This window comes from Ananas comosus, linkage group 16, assembly GCF_001540865.1.
Source record: "Ananas comosus cultivar F153 linkage group 16, ASM154086v1, whole genome shotgun sequence".
Lineage (NCBI taxonomy): Eukaryota > Viridiplantae > Streptophyta > Magnoliopsida > Poales > Bromeliaceae > Ananas > Ananas comosus.
This window is the reverse complement of record NC_033636.1, coordinates 2,526,448-2,541,422: the sequence shown is the minus strand read 5'-3', so window position 1 is coordinate 2,541,422 and position 14,975 is coordinate 2,526,448. Positions and strand designations below refer to the sequence as shown.

General features: G+C 45.9%; 1 long non-coding RNA gene across 2 annotated transcripts; it reads right to left on the bottom strand.

The window, feature by feature from the left end:
- LOC109722152 lies at nt 1,661-14,515 on the bottom strand. 2 transcript variants are annotated; one of them, XR_002219385.1, is made up of 5 exons: nt 14,344-14,515; nt 5,097-5,174; nt 2,674-2,741; nt 1,846-2,024; nt 1,661-1,776 (listed from the first exon to the last, which is right to left on the bottom strand). It is a non-coding gene; the product is annotated as an uncharacterized LOC109722152 (long non-coding RNA). The 2 variants fall into 2 exon arrangements; XR_002219384.1 differs by lacking the exon at nt 5,097-5,174.

Sequence of the window (14,975 nt, the reverse complement as noted above, 5' to 3'; positions counted from 1 at the left end):
GACCAAAACGACTGATATATATATATATAATATATATTATTCATATACGTAACATATTATATTAGGGTCGCGGATACTAATGATATTATGAGTAGATTGCCCTCGGTACCATAGTTTCGTTTTCGATCGATAGACCGCTTCTGTCACCCCCGATCGTTCTGCGTTCCCGGCACCGCCGACAAAAATCGCCGTATACAAAGAAAATTTCTCCTGTTACGAACGACAGAGCTGTACCCTGTAAGAATCAAGACACTACTACGACAGCTAGTAGAGAGCTGCTAGAGAAAACAGGAAGCTAACGTTGAGTTCCATATACATAGTCCATCAAATACAAGACTTACTCGCCGACTGGCGGCTTAAGTCAGAACTATGTAATAACTCGAACACAAACATCCTACCTGCGTCAGGCGGCACCTCTAGCTCCGCGCACCGTCGAGTAGGGCTCTAAGAAGCTCGCTGACCCCTTGCCTCGATCCTTCCTGGTCCGCGACGTGTGCAGCAGCCGGAACTATGCTCTGGCAAACACATCAGGTAAGCAACTGGGGCGTGGACGCTACTCGTAAACAATTATTCTCAGTGGGTACCGCCCAAAACAAACATTCGTCACCATACTGAGTCTCAGAAGGGAGTAAACATAGTCAGAAAAAGCAGGAATAACTCTAAACGCGATCGATCAGCTACACTAATCATGCCTACCACTACACTGTAGAAAAATATCAACTTCTGACCCAAATCCAATCCGGGACTGTAAGCATACCCGTCCGGGACTGTGAATACACCCGTCCTGCCGTTGCGTTCGGGGCTCTAAATCCCACTACTTGGTCGCGGAAGAGCAAGTCCAACTGGCATGAGCGAGCACTCACACGCGAAAGCACAAAGCCGACTCCGGAGTGGCACTCGTGGGCGCTACCAACCGAAGTATGCAGGCGTATCTCTGTCGAGCTCCAAAACAGGCTCTGAAAAGCCAAAGTCAAGAAAATCGACTCTATTAACTGGTCAAAACAACAACCAACAAGTACGTGCCCTCAGCCAAATGCTGACGCCAAAAAGGCGATACGGGTCCCCCGTCACTCTGACCGGCTATCCCACAGTCGCGGCAACACCTGAACAACATTGTTAAAAGATTCAACGTCGGCTATACCAGGCACGAGCGTAAATGTCTACTAAACGCCCTAGAGTCTCGCTCGAGATACTTGCGCAGTACAATTTTAATAACGGCTCCTAAGGCTAAATCAGGCAGTTTTAATCAAGTTGAAGGTCCAAATCGGCAAGTTTTTCTCCTAATTCCCCCAAAAAAATTTTCAAGTCGCAACATGTATAACTATTCATTTATTACCACATCTCCAATTCAGATATGCAGTCTACCATTTAACCATGAATTCGAGCTAGAATAGATTATCCAAAAATTGAAAAACTATATATGTCGACGATTAGAACTAAGGGTTCCCGAATGTAACCCACCTCGATCGCATAATATCGTGCAGCGACGGAACTTCCCTTCGGCTGCGGAACAACCTGCCGAAACGCTCCGAAACCCCCAAGGCCCCGAAGTCAAGCTCCCGCCCAAACTCTACACGGAGATCCGACAATAAACATTAATTCTGCTTCAAAAACAGCAACAGAGAAGACGCGAAATTCTGACCTAGCAAACCTTTACCAAATCCAGCAAGTAAGGGCTTCGTGGATTCCTCTCGAAGTCCCGAATCCAACGAACCAAGTCCCGTCGAAAACCGACGCTCCTACGCCGAGTACGAATTGAAATACCGACGGTCGACGCTGGAAATTCTGCAAATCAGCACCAAGCTCGAAATGATAATACTTGAAGCAATGCAACGGAACACTCACCTCAATGGCTAATCGGACATCGACGTGGCGTCGAGAACGGCGAAAACACACCCTCGCCTAGCTTCCTCGCAGCGCTACGATCCCAACCGTACCCTCGAACGGCTTCGCGGCGCGTCGTCGGCGTCGAATCCGAGCTCCTCGGCCCCTCTACCCGTGCTCTCCACCATGCACGTAATTAACTAGAGAGAACAAAAAGTGCACACTCTCTGTTAATTTGAAGGGATAAACATGAAAAGGGCGGTGGCATTCTTATCCAAAAAAAATGACCACTATGCCCCTTGACAAACTCAAAATGAAGGGTATTACAGCTTCCGAATCGACGATCCACACCGTTAAACATTATTTACAGCATTTAAAACTTCTAGAAATCAAATTTTATAATTTTTTGACATTATTTACCTTACAATCAAGAGGTCACAAATTTGACAATTTTTAACAGCTAGTATGAGATACTTACTAGTTTAACGGTATATGTCACGTCCCGCTATCGCCAATTTGGTCGATTCGGGCCCGTACACAGACGCTGAACGGACAGCATCTTCCCTGTCCACCCAAGGCTCAACAACAATGAGTACATGTATAAAGAAATAAATAATTCTCAGGATAATATTTCAGTATACATGGCTTGCACGAGGGCAAACAACAAGAACAAGTGATAGTACTCTAACTAAACATGTATTCACTGTATTTTCAAAACTTTAAACTAAACTGTAAAAACTGAATAACTGAGACATTTAGTTATTTACATGCTCTTTTATACATTCATTTACATGCTTACATTTCAACAAATATGTAAAACATGAAACCAAAATGGATATATAACTATACTTGGGAGTCCACTAGCTAAGATGCCGGCCTTTTGCTGCGATCGTCGGCCACACTGCTCGCGCTAGGACCTGTAAGGTTAGTGGTGTGAGAACTACTAAAAGTTTCCAGTGGGTTCGGCCGCCGACCTCGCCGACTCACCCACTAGATCTATTCAGGCATATGTAGGCAAGAAAAGTAAATAGATAAGAACCAGCTATAACATGTAACTACTACAATGCTTGTACAAAGCTGAAAGAAACTGTAGATAATATATGAAATTTATGCATGCATGCTATGAATAATCAATACCCAATCCATCTGGTTAATCATTTGGTTAACTATAACTCACCAACGCAATCCCTAAGTATCGGGCCCTAAGCTGCCTCCCGACGGGATCGTCTACTGGGAAGGCTTATACGATCAACCCAGTTAATGACACACTCCGGAGTGCACTGCTTAGGGGGAGCGACCACCACCAAGCCGAAACAGAATAGGTGAGTATAATCCAATCCTCACTTAGAGTATTCGGGCCCTAAGCTGCCTCCCGATGGGATCGTCTACTGGGAAGGCTTATACGATCAACCCAGTGAATGACACACTCCGGAGTGCACTGCTTGGGGGGAGCGACCACCACTAAGCCGAAACAGAATAGGTGAGTATAATCCAATCCTCACTTAGAGGATTCAATAACTGACGATGCCACAATTTAATTTCTAACTAGCTCTTTATGCTAGATTTTACAGTTCCAATGTTGATGCTAACTAATACTTCTAGTCACAATGTCACCAAGTTTACTATGGTCATAGTCCATTACTAATTCATACATTCATAGGGTTCTATGTTCATGTTCTAACGTCCACATGTTCTTTACATTAACAGAATTCAATTGTATAATAACATTTTCCCTATAATGCATTAATAGGATACAATTCACATATATAGAGATGCTCAACGAGATGACATAGACATAAGGAGGGATTCGAAGACTTCGAATAGCACCACCCACCTGTAGGGTTGCCAACAAACCAGAACCAACGTCTCAGAACGTATCAACCACGAGCTCTCGCGACTCGATGTAAATAGAGCTAGAACGAAGCATTTCTTAATTAGCGCGTCGTAGGTCCGTCGGAATATTAATTTGAACTTACGAGCACGTCAAACTTTCCTTCCTAGAGGAAAAAAAGGGATTAAACTTAAGTCATATTCACATTTTTACAAACTTCGCATTTCAACTCCAAGTTGCATATATATATAACCCAATTTACTCGTGGAGTACTATTATAGCTTCGTTCTGCTTTAAATTCCAACAATAATTCAGGTGCTAGTGATCTAGAATTTACAAACTGAACCTTTATTCCTGGTTACTTACAATGATTCCAAACAAGGAATTACAATTAACCTACTCAAGTTGCTCATTTTACATACATGTATACTACTCAATACGTAATATAGAGCTTATTCCCTAGGTTTCATAACAAGTAGAAACTCTAGCAATCTCCTAATTCAACTTCATTACAGCAATTAACATCATTCTAATTCAAAAATTAAGTTAATTTAACCCAGGTTTCATTCCTAACCATTATGTACATATACATCTATATGTATATACATACATACATACATACATAGAACTAATTCTATAAGTTCTCCATGATGTTTAGAATTTCAGCACATGAGAAATCCTTTATTCCACCATTTTTTAAATTAAACTCAACATCCCTTTTTAAAGAAACATGATACTTTACATTCCTACACATATATGCAGTCTTGTATAGTTTCAAGGTTTCTATAAGCTAATACAAGCTTTAACTACCTAGAACTAGCTTCAAAGCAACCAATAATTCTTAGCTCAACTCTTAACATAGCAGCTAACCTCAATTTTCCTCTCCAACAACCAAAACCTGAAGTTTACTGCTTCATATACCTCTCATCAAGTTTTCATTTCTAATCAATAACCTTCACTTATGCTGCCCAAAGTATAGCCTTTAAGTTTCCTACATAGCAATACAAACTCTAACATCTAAAAGTTTCAAACTCAACCTTTCTTTGGTTAATTCATAACCAGGAATTGCATGGCTTCTCATCTAATTTCACTTCTAATCCAGGAATTACTTATGTGCTGTCCATAATTGTCATGCCCCGAGACCCAGCAGAAGCCCATCCGGCGCGTGTCCAGACCCGTCATATGTCTAAAACATATAAGGCGTCTAAAACAAAACGATAAAGGAAGCAGTAAAAGAAAACATCTAGGAGTATCAGAGCAAGTATATCTAAATGCTACAACAGAGGATAAGAACCAGAAAACTAAAATCCACTAGATGAAAACATAAAGTAGTACAAGAGGAATCTCGAAACAAGAGCTATAAGTAAATACATAGGTGATCTCTATACATGGATACAAAACCTCACTCTCTCTCAACTATAACAAAAAGAGAGAAAACCACCTAAGCAACGGTAAATCCTCGCTATCTAGCTAGCGATCCCCTTGCCGCGATCCCGTGCCTCCGCCGGTGCAGAGGGCTCTGAAAAAGAAACATAAAACAGGGGGCGTGAGAACTATTAAATAATAGTTCCTAGTGGACAATTACTGACTTCAGTGAAAGCACCACTATGCCCAAAAGAGCTAAACAGGTAAGTAACAATAAAAGCAATAGAATCGATATGTGAGTAAACATATAACTTACTACAATATGATATCTCTACTTAGCATGAATTGCATAAGTAATAAAAGGGCTATTCTAACATGAATACACCAAAATGTCATTAGCATGATGTCCACAAGCTAAATAGTAAAATCTCTTGTTTACTATTCTAGTCAATGTCCAATCGGTATGCCAAGTCATCAATGATCCAATCCTGTAGGACCCACCCGTGGGTAGTCCGGCCTGCGCCGTGCCTAATGGCCCCGTGGTAGTCAACATCCCCACTCTAGGAATGAGCCTCCCCCACGGCATCCCATTTCGGCGCCCAATCCCGCACGAGCGAGCATATGTCGCGATGGCTAACTCCGGAGTGCCCACTTGTGAGTGAGTGTGAGGGAGTGAAATGAGGGTGAGAAGGAGAGAAAATGGCCTTAAGGCCCTTAGAAGTAACAAAATCCATATAAGCCCCTCAAAAAGTCACCTTGTTCACTGCCCGGTCTGGGCAGTTTTCGTGCTGAGGGACCGGTCTCCCCGACACCTGGGACCGGTCTCTCAGCCTCCCCCGCAGAACCAACGTTCGGGAACCGATCTCTCCCTGCCAGGGACCGGTCTCTCGGACCCTTCTCGCAAAACACGCGTTCGGGAACCGGTCTCTCACAACCAAGGACCAGTTGCCTCAAGCAGGCCGCGACACTGTACTGAGGGGACCGGTCTCTCCCATCAGGGACCGGTCTCCGAGAGTGAAAACTCTCAGGACAATGTCAAAACTCCAGGAATCGAACTTTTAGGTCAGAATACCATCAACGACCTTCCACCAAATGTGGAAAAGTTCGGGATCCATATCAAATACTCGAACCTCGCAATTTGCAAAGGTCCATTGTGCTACATTCACCCCTTCTAAAAAGGAGTTTCGTCCGCAAAACTCAAAGCAACAGCACATACCTCAAAGCTCCATATGAAAAAGATGGGGATAGCGCTCCCGCAGCACGCTCTCTAGCTCCCACGTGGCCTCCCGCTCCCCGTGGTTGCTCCAAAGAACTTTCACATACGAAATATCCCGATTCCGCAGTTTCCGCACCTCACGAGCCAAGATCCTCACTGGTTGCTACTCGAAGCTCAAGTCGTCCCGCAACTCCACAGGTGTGGCATCCAGCACATGAGTTGGGTCGAAAACATACTTCCGAAGGACCGATACATGAAAAACGTTGTGCACGCCCGATAAGTTCGGTGGTAGAGCAAGTCGATGCGCTACCGGACCTACACGTTCCAAAATCTCATACGGTCCAATGAAACGGGGGCTCAACTTACCCCGAATCCCGAATCTCTTGATCCCTCTAGTCGGCGAGACCTTCAAGAAAACATGGTCTCCAACTTGGAACTCCAAGTCTCGCCGTCGTCGGTCAGCGTAGCTCCTCTGTCTACTCTGTGCCATCAAAAGTCGCTCCCGAGCAATTCGAACTTTGTCCTCAGCTTCCTGGAGCACATCAGGGCCTAACGCCAATCTCTCGCCAACTTCACTCCAATGAAGTGGCGATCTACACTTCCGTCCATAGAGTGCTTCGAAGGGCGTCATCTTGATGCTTGCTTGATAACTGTTGTTATAAGCAAACTCCGCCATCGGTAGATGCTGCGACCATCCTCCCTGGAAGTCTATCACACATGCTCGGAGCATATCCTCTAAAGTCTGAATGGTGTGCTCCAACTGCCCATCACTCTGGGGTGGAAAGCAGTACTAAAGTCCAGTCGAGCGCCTAGGGCGTCCTGTAGACTCCTCCAAAAGTGAGACACAAACCGACTGTCTCGATCCGATACGATCGATGTAGGCACTCCATGGAGTCGCACAATCTCGTCAAGGTACACTTATGTGAGCTTTTCTCCGATCCAAGTAGTATGAATAGGTATGAAGTGCGCCGACTTCGTCAACCTATCCACGATCACCCATATAGCATCATGCCCGGCCTGGGAGCGGGGCAATCCAGTCACGAAGTCCATGGTGATCTTCTCCCACTTCCACACGGGGATAGGCAAACTCTGAAGCTTTTTCGCGGGTAATCGGTGCTCAGCTTTCACTTGTTGGCAAGTCAGACATCGAGCTACAAACTCGCCAACGTCCTTTTTCATCCCAGGTCACCAATAGAGCAACTTTAAGTCTTTATACATCTTGGTGGCTCCCGGATGTATAGAATAGGGCGCTCGGTGCGCTTCTTGAAGAATATCCTCCTTAATTCCCGGATCTGCCGATACACAAATCCGTCCACGGAAACGCATTAATCCTTGGTCATCCACAATGAAATCGCCGATGCAACCATCAACCATTTTACCTTTAATCTTTTGCAACTCCACATCGGAAGCTTGCTTCTCTTTAATTCTATCCAAGAGTGTAGGTTGCATCACCAAAGTCATTAACCTCACAGGCGTGTCAGGAGTCACTACCTCCAACTCCAGCCGCTTCATCTGCTCGATCAATTGCGGTTGAGTAACAACATGCATTGCTAAGTTTTCTGTTGATTTCCTACTTAGCGCATTCGCCACCACGTTAACCTTGCCCGGATGGTAAAGGATAGTCAAATCATAATTCTTGAGCAGCTCCAACTATCTGCGCTGTCTCAAGTTCAACTCCTTCCGAGTAAACAAATACTTTAAGCTCTTGTGATCCGTGTATACTTCACACCGCTCGCCATATAAGTAGTGGCGCCATAACTTCAATGCGAAGACTACGGCCGCCAACTCCAAATCATACGTAGGGTAATTCTTTTCATATTCCTTCAGTTGGCGCGAAGCATACGCGATCACTTTGCCATCCTGCATCAACACACAACCCAATCCATTAAGTGAAGCATCACTATAAACCACATACCCTGCTCCAGCAACTGGCAAGGTTAGGATAGGGGCGGTCGTCAATCGTTGCTTCAGCTCTTGGGCTTCTCTCACACGCATCATTCCAGATGAACTTGACACCTTTATGCGTGAGCCTCGTGAGGGGAGTAAATAGCTTAGCAAATCCCTCAACAAACCTCCGGTAGTAACCGGCAAATCCAAGGAAGCTCCGTATCTCCGTGACGCTCGTCGGTCTCGGCCAATCCTTGATTACTTCAATCTTCTTAGGATCCATGGCTATACCCGATCCCGATATGAAATGTCCAAGGAAGGCTACCTCTCGAAGCGAAAATTCACACTTTCTCAACTTGGCATGAAGCTCCTTTTTCCAAAGTATTTGAAGTACAAGCCTCAAATGCTCCTCGTGATCCGCGTCACTTCGGGAATAAGCAAAAATATCGTCGATAAACACCACGACAAATCTGTCCAAGTAAGGCTTGAAAATACGGTTCATAAGATCCATAAAAGCTGCCGGGGCATTAGTAAGCCCAAACGGCATAACTATGAACTCATAATGTCCATACCGTGTTCTAAAAGCTGTTTTCGATACATTCTCGGGTTTGATCTTTAACTGGTGGTATCCCGACTGCAAGTCTATCTTGGAATACACATACGATCCTTGAAGCTGATAAAACAAATCATCGATCCTCGGCGACAGATACTTATTCTTGATCGTGACTTTATTGAGTTCACAATAGTCCACACAAAGGCGAAATGATCCGTCCTTTTTCTTGACGAACAGAACTAGCACTCCCCACGGCGAGACGCTCGGTCGAATGAAGCCCTTATCCAACAGATCCTGTAGCTGTGCCCTAAGCTCCTTTAGCTACGCCGGTGCCATCCTATAGGGCACTTTCGAGATTGGAGTAGTCCCAGGGGTGAGATCAACCACAAACTCGATCTCCCTATCGGGTGGCATACTCGGTAGCTCAGCTGGAAACACGTCCCGAAACTCCCGTACCACCGGGACATCCTCAATCCTAGGGGTGTCATCCTCGCCCCTCAACGCAACACTAGCCAAGTAGGCTACACATCCTCGGCTGATCAGCTGCCGTGCTCGAGACGAGCTGATCGACATCGCAAAAAGCAAACTCCGACATCCTCTAAACACTACCTCAGTCTGCCCCGGTTCTCTAAAAGTAACCGTGCGATTCTTACAATCAATCGTGGCATAATACTTGGTTAGCCAATCCATACCCAAGACCACATCAAAATCCTCGAGCTTGCGCAGAGCTAGCAAATCCACGGGCATGATCCAATCCCCTACCCGAACAGGGCAGCTAGGGCAATACTCTCTAATATCCAGAGTGTGGTCGGGTACTACAACATGTCCCGGATGCAACAAAGAAACCCAAGAGATGCCATGCAACTCGGCAAATAGCCGATCTATAAATGAATGCGATGCACCGGTATCAAATAAAGCACGAACTCTAATGCCATCAAGTAAAATGATACCTGCAACCACATCCTCGGCTGTTGCCGCCTCCTCGGTCTGAGCGGTATACATACGCCCACTCGGAGCCTGTCGAGAACCCTCACTCTAGCGCTGGACGGGTGGCCGCCCAGGCTGGTACTGTGTCGACGGAGTCCCGTGGCTAGCGGCTGGTAGAGCAAGTGCCGATGCAGTCGATGGTGCCGATGACGATCTCCTCGGGCACTCAGTCCGGAAGTGGCCCTCCTGGCTACACAAGTAGGACCTGCCTCCCCGCTGTGGACACTGCGGTGGAGTGTGAGGACCACCGCAGATCACGCACTGGGGAGGTCGGCGTCGATTAGAACCTCCACGCTACGCTGCCGGGCCGCGCCCACGCTGTTGGCTCCTAGGGTATTTCGGCGGCCTCCTAGAGTGCGTCTCGCCCGCACCCTCAGCCGCGGGCCTCTTGGCCTTACCCTTGTTAATCACCTCTCGCCGCTCCTGGACGTCTGCCGCGCCGTTCTCCACGATGAGCACGCGATCCACCACCTCCCGGTAGGTTTGGAGGTTAGAGGATTGCACAAACCGGAAGATCGACGGTCGCAACCCTCGCTCGAAGATGCGGGCCTTGTCCTCATCGTCCCGCATGACGAAAGGCACGCAGTGTAGAAGCCGAGAAAACTCTCGCTCGTACTCGACTACTGTCCGATCACCTTGGCGCAAGTTGCGCAGATCCTGCTCCATCTTCCTCTTAACGCTGGTTGAGAAGTAGTGCGCGAACAGAAGCTCCTTGAACTTCTTCCAAGTAATAGCTGCCAAGTCGGTGCTGAGGTTTTCCTGAAGATCCAACCACCAGCGATAGGCCTCGCCGTCCAAATAGTGAGTGGCGAGCCAAACTCGATCTCTCTCCTCCACGAAGGTGTCGTGGAAGAGTTTCTCCATATGCATCAACCACTTCTCCATGATCCAATGGTCGACCTTCTCGCCGTCGAAGATCTGGGGACTGCACCTCCTGAACTCGTTGAGGCGCTCCATCAGTCTGTCCCGCTCCGCTCCCTCGACCAAGGTAGGGAAAGTTGCTCCAACCGGGGGTCTCTGCACAGGTGGTGCCACAATAGCCTCCTCCTGAGGCACGGCCAAGGGCGCCGCACGCGACGAACTGGGCGCAGGGGACAGCGCTGTAGGCGCGACGTCCACAACTGGTGCGGGCGGTGTAGGGTCCTGCGTCTCTCTGGAAACTGTCGCCTGCTGCAGAAGAAGGTCCTCCAGGCGTTTAATCCGCGCCTCCTGCCAGCGCGTCGCCTCAGTCTGCTGTCGTGCCGCCTCCGCCTGCTGAGTCACTAAGTCGGTGAGGGCCGCAAGCTGGCTCCTCAACTCCTGGACCTCGCCAGATCCGGATGTAGCAGAGGTCTCGACCTCCTCAAGCTGGCCGCGACACTGTGCTGAGGGGACCGGTCTTTCCCATCAGGAATCGGTCCCCGAGAGTGAAAACTCTCAGGACAATGTCAAAACTCCAGGAATCGAACTTTTAGGTCGGAATACCATCAACGACCTTCCACCAAGTGTGGAAAAGTTCGGGATCCATATCAAACACTTGAACCTCACAATTTGCAAAGGTCTCGCATCTCACTACAACATCATAGAATCGTAAGTTAGTAAACTCACGCCATTAAATCCCCACTCAAGAAGGTAATGCCCCAAATCCTGCGAAAGTAATGAAGTGTGCTTCACTACAAACTCCCGATGTTACGTTGTCGGCCGCCAACGTAACCCTCCGCGAAGTTAGGAGCTATACACTTCGATTTAACTCCACTTTCTAGAGTTACCAAGATACCCAATCAAAATACTTTCGCTTACAAGTCAAAAAGATCTCGTCTCTCACGAGCCTATTTCCTATAGTCCAACCGGCATAAGGTTTGCTAGGTCCACTAAAACTCAGCCCTAGGCTCTGATACCAAACTAATCTATCACGCCCCGGGACCCAGCGGAAGCCCGCCCGGCGCGTGTCCAAACCCACCATATGTCTAAAACAATAAGGCGTCTAAAACAAAACGATAAAGGAAGCAGTAAAAAGAAAACATCTAGGAGTATCAGAGCAAGTATATCTAGATGCTACAACAGAGGATAAGAACCACAAAACTAAAATCCACTAGATGAAAACATAAAGTAGTACAAAAAGAATCTCGAAACAAGAGCTACAAGTAAATACATAGGTAGTCTCTATACATGGATACAAAACCCCACTCTCTCTCAACTATAACAAAAAGAGAGAAAACCACCTAAGCAACGGTAAATCCTCGCTATCTAGCTAGCGATCCCCTTGCCGCGATCCCGTACCTCCGCCGGTGCAGAGGGCTCTGAAAAAGAACCATAAAATAGGGAGCGTGAGAACTATTAAATAATAGTTCCCAGCGGGCAATTACTGACTTCAGTGAAAGCACCACTTGGCCCAAAAGAGCTAAACAGGTAAGTAACAATAAAAGCAATAGAATCGATATGTGAGTAAACATATAACTTACTACAACATGATATCTCTACTTAGCATGAATTGCATAAGTAATAAAAGGGCTATTCTAACATGAATGCACCAAAATGTCACTAGCATGATGTCCACAAGCTAAATAGTAAAATCTCTTGTTTACTATTCTAGTCAATGTCCAATCGGTATGCCAAGTCATCAATGATCCAATCCTGTAGGACCCACCCCTGGGTAGTCCGGCTTGCGCCGTGCCTAATGGTCCCGTGGTAGTCAACATCCCCACTCTAGGAATGAGCCTCCCCCACGGCATCCCATTTCGGCGCCTAATCCCGCACGAGCGAGCATATGTCGCGATCGCTAACTCCGGAGTGCCGACTTGTAGGGAGTGACCCTCACAAGTATGTGAGAATGAGCACAATGGCATGAAAGCGAATAAGTCCATCTCAGGTCCCAGTGGTTCATCACTGTTTCATCGGATCTAAAATCCGAAATACAACACATGTCCCAAAGGCCTGCCTCTATGTCATCGTGTCTAAAACACGGAATATAGTAACTGTCTCAATGGCCTATCTCTATGTCATCATGTCTAAAACATGGAATATAGTAGATTTTCAGTGGCCTATCATCATGTCTCTAAGTTGCAGTTCAATAATTTTCTAGTTCGTGTGCCCCTTTATGACACTTTTGCTTACTATGTCCCAATGTGAATAATAAGTCTAAAAGCTTGTCATTCTAATCATTTTCCGCACAAGAAACATGATCTTACATTATTCATTAGAACATTAAACTCATGCATACTAACAATACATATTCTTCTCTCTACAACATAGAGTCAATTTTTCATGATGCATAACATAGGGGTTTTAAGCATTCTAAATTTCGTATAAATTTCATCGAACATGAATATGCATGTATTTAGAGTATACGAAAACATTTAACCACATAGGAGGCATTTCCTCCCATTTCAATGAAGCCAAACCCACCAAAGGTTAACGAAACCCTTCGTAAGGTCCGACGAAGGTGTCCAATAGCCCTTACGATCAACCCTAAGCTCAATCAATAAGCAACATAGGCTAAGGTGGAGAAAAACTCACCTAGGTGAAGAAATCCTCTCTCAAGCTCCAAATGGGAGTTAGAGTTCTTCAAATCCAACCTAAATAAAGGTTCTAAACCTATTAATTAGGTCTCAAAGTCCTCAAATCAAAAATCCCCAAAATAAACCCTAAATCCCAAAATCTAGGGTTTCATCTAGTAAAATCTAGAAAAACTTGTATTAAATGGGAAATACAAGTTACCAACCTCAAGAGAAGCTCCAATCGAAGCTCTAAATCAAGTAGGGTTAGAGTTTGATCCTCCACAAGGCTCCAACCGCAAGCTCCAAACCACCAAAGGTGAGAAATGAGGAAGAAGATAATGCTCCAAGACCTCCAAGTAAGCTCCTCTCCTCTCCTTCTTCTCCTTCTCCTTCTCTTTCTCTCTCTAGAGTGAGTGTGAGGGAGTGAAATGAGGGTGAGAGGGAGAGGAAATGGCCTTAAGGCCCTTAAAAGTAACAAAATCCATATAAGCCCCTCAAAAAGTCACCCTGTGCACTGCCCGGTCTGGGCAGTTTTCGTGCTGAGGGACCGGTCTCCCCGACACCTGGGACCGGTCTCTCAGCCTGCCCCGCAGAACCAACGTTCGGGAACCGGTCTCTCCCTACCAGGGACCGGTCTCTCGGACCCTTCTCGCAAAACACGCGTTCAGGAACCGGTCTCTTACAGCTAGGGACCAGTTGCCTCAAGCTGGCCACGACACTGTGCTGAGGGGACCGGTCTCTACCATCAGAGACCGGTCCCCGAGAGTGAAAACTCTCAGGACAATGTCAAAACTTCAGGAATCGAACTTTTAGGTCGAAATACCATCAACGACCTTCCACCAAGTGTGGAAAAGTTCGAGATCCATATCAAACACTCGAACTTCATAATTTGCAAAGGTCTAGTGTGCTACAATAATACAGTTTTTAGGATTAAATAGCATGGTTTCTAGGTTCTCTATGACAACTACAAGCTTTAGAAACTAAGAACTTCAACTAAATCCTTTCTACAGTGTAAATAATATCACTCTTAACCAGTAATTAACATAACTTCTCACCAAGTTTCACTAATTCTCATGTATGCTGTCAACATAGTATAATCTCTAAACTTTCATAATAATTTCAGCATTAGCAACCCAAATTCACAGCTTAGTTCCCTTCTAAAGCAATTAATCTAACCCCAAACCAGAATTGACATCAACCTTACCATGGTTTTCCTTTCCAACAACCAATTTCCTGCTCAAAAGCCTTCATTTCAGCTCAAATCTGCTTTTCCATCAACTTCCCTTCACCAAGCTCCACACCCTAGGTTAGAAAGAGAGAAAGAAAAAGAAACGAAAGAAAAAGAAAAAGATGAGGAGGTCCCTGCTGAGGGTTAGCTGGTGGATAAGCTAGCGATATAGATAAGATCAAAACTTTGCAACTTAACCCCTCCAAACTGCGGAAACTGCAGTTTTCACAAAGCAGTCCCTACAGTTTACAAAACAGTCCCTGCACTAACAGCACCTGGCAGCAGCAGCAGTAGCAGCAGTAGCTGCAGCATTCAGTAGTAGCAGCAGCAGCAACATTCAGCAATTGCACTTAAACCCTCTACAAAGCAAGAATTCTGCTTTTACAAATAGGTCCCTGCAGCTTTTTGGTGCAAAATCTGCACTTGGCAGCATTACTACCAAGCCCCGTTCTCGCATCAACTTCGTTCCAACATCTCTAAACACTTCTAAAACTTGTAATTAACTACCCCCACACGACTAATTTAACTCGGGGACCAACTAATTTATATTTTAGCTTTAATTTGATCAAGCTGATCAAAGTTAGCCTTGCTTTTGGAACTTCCCTTTC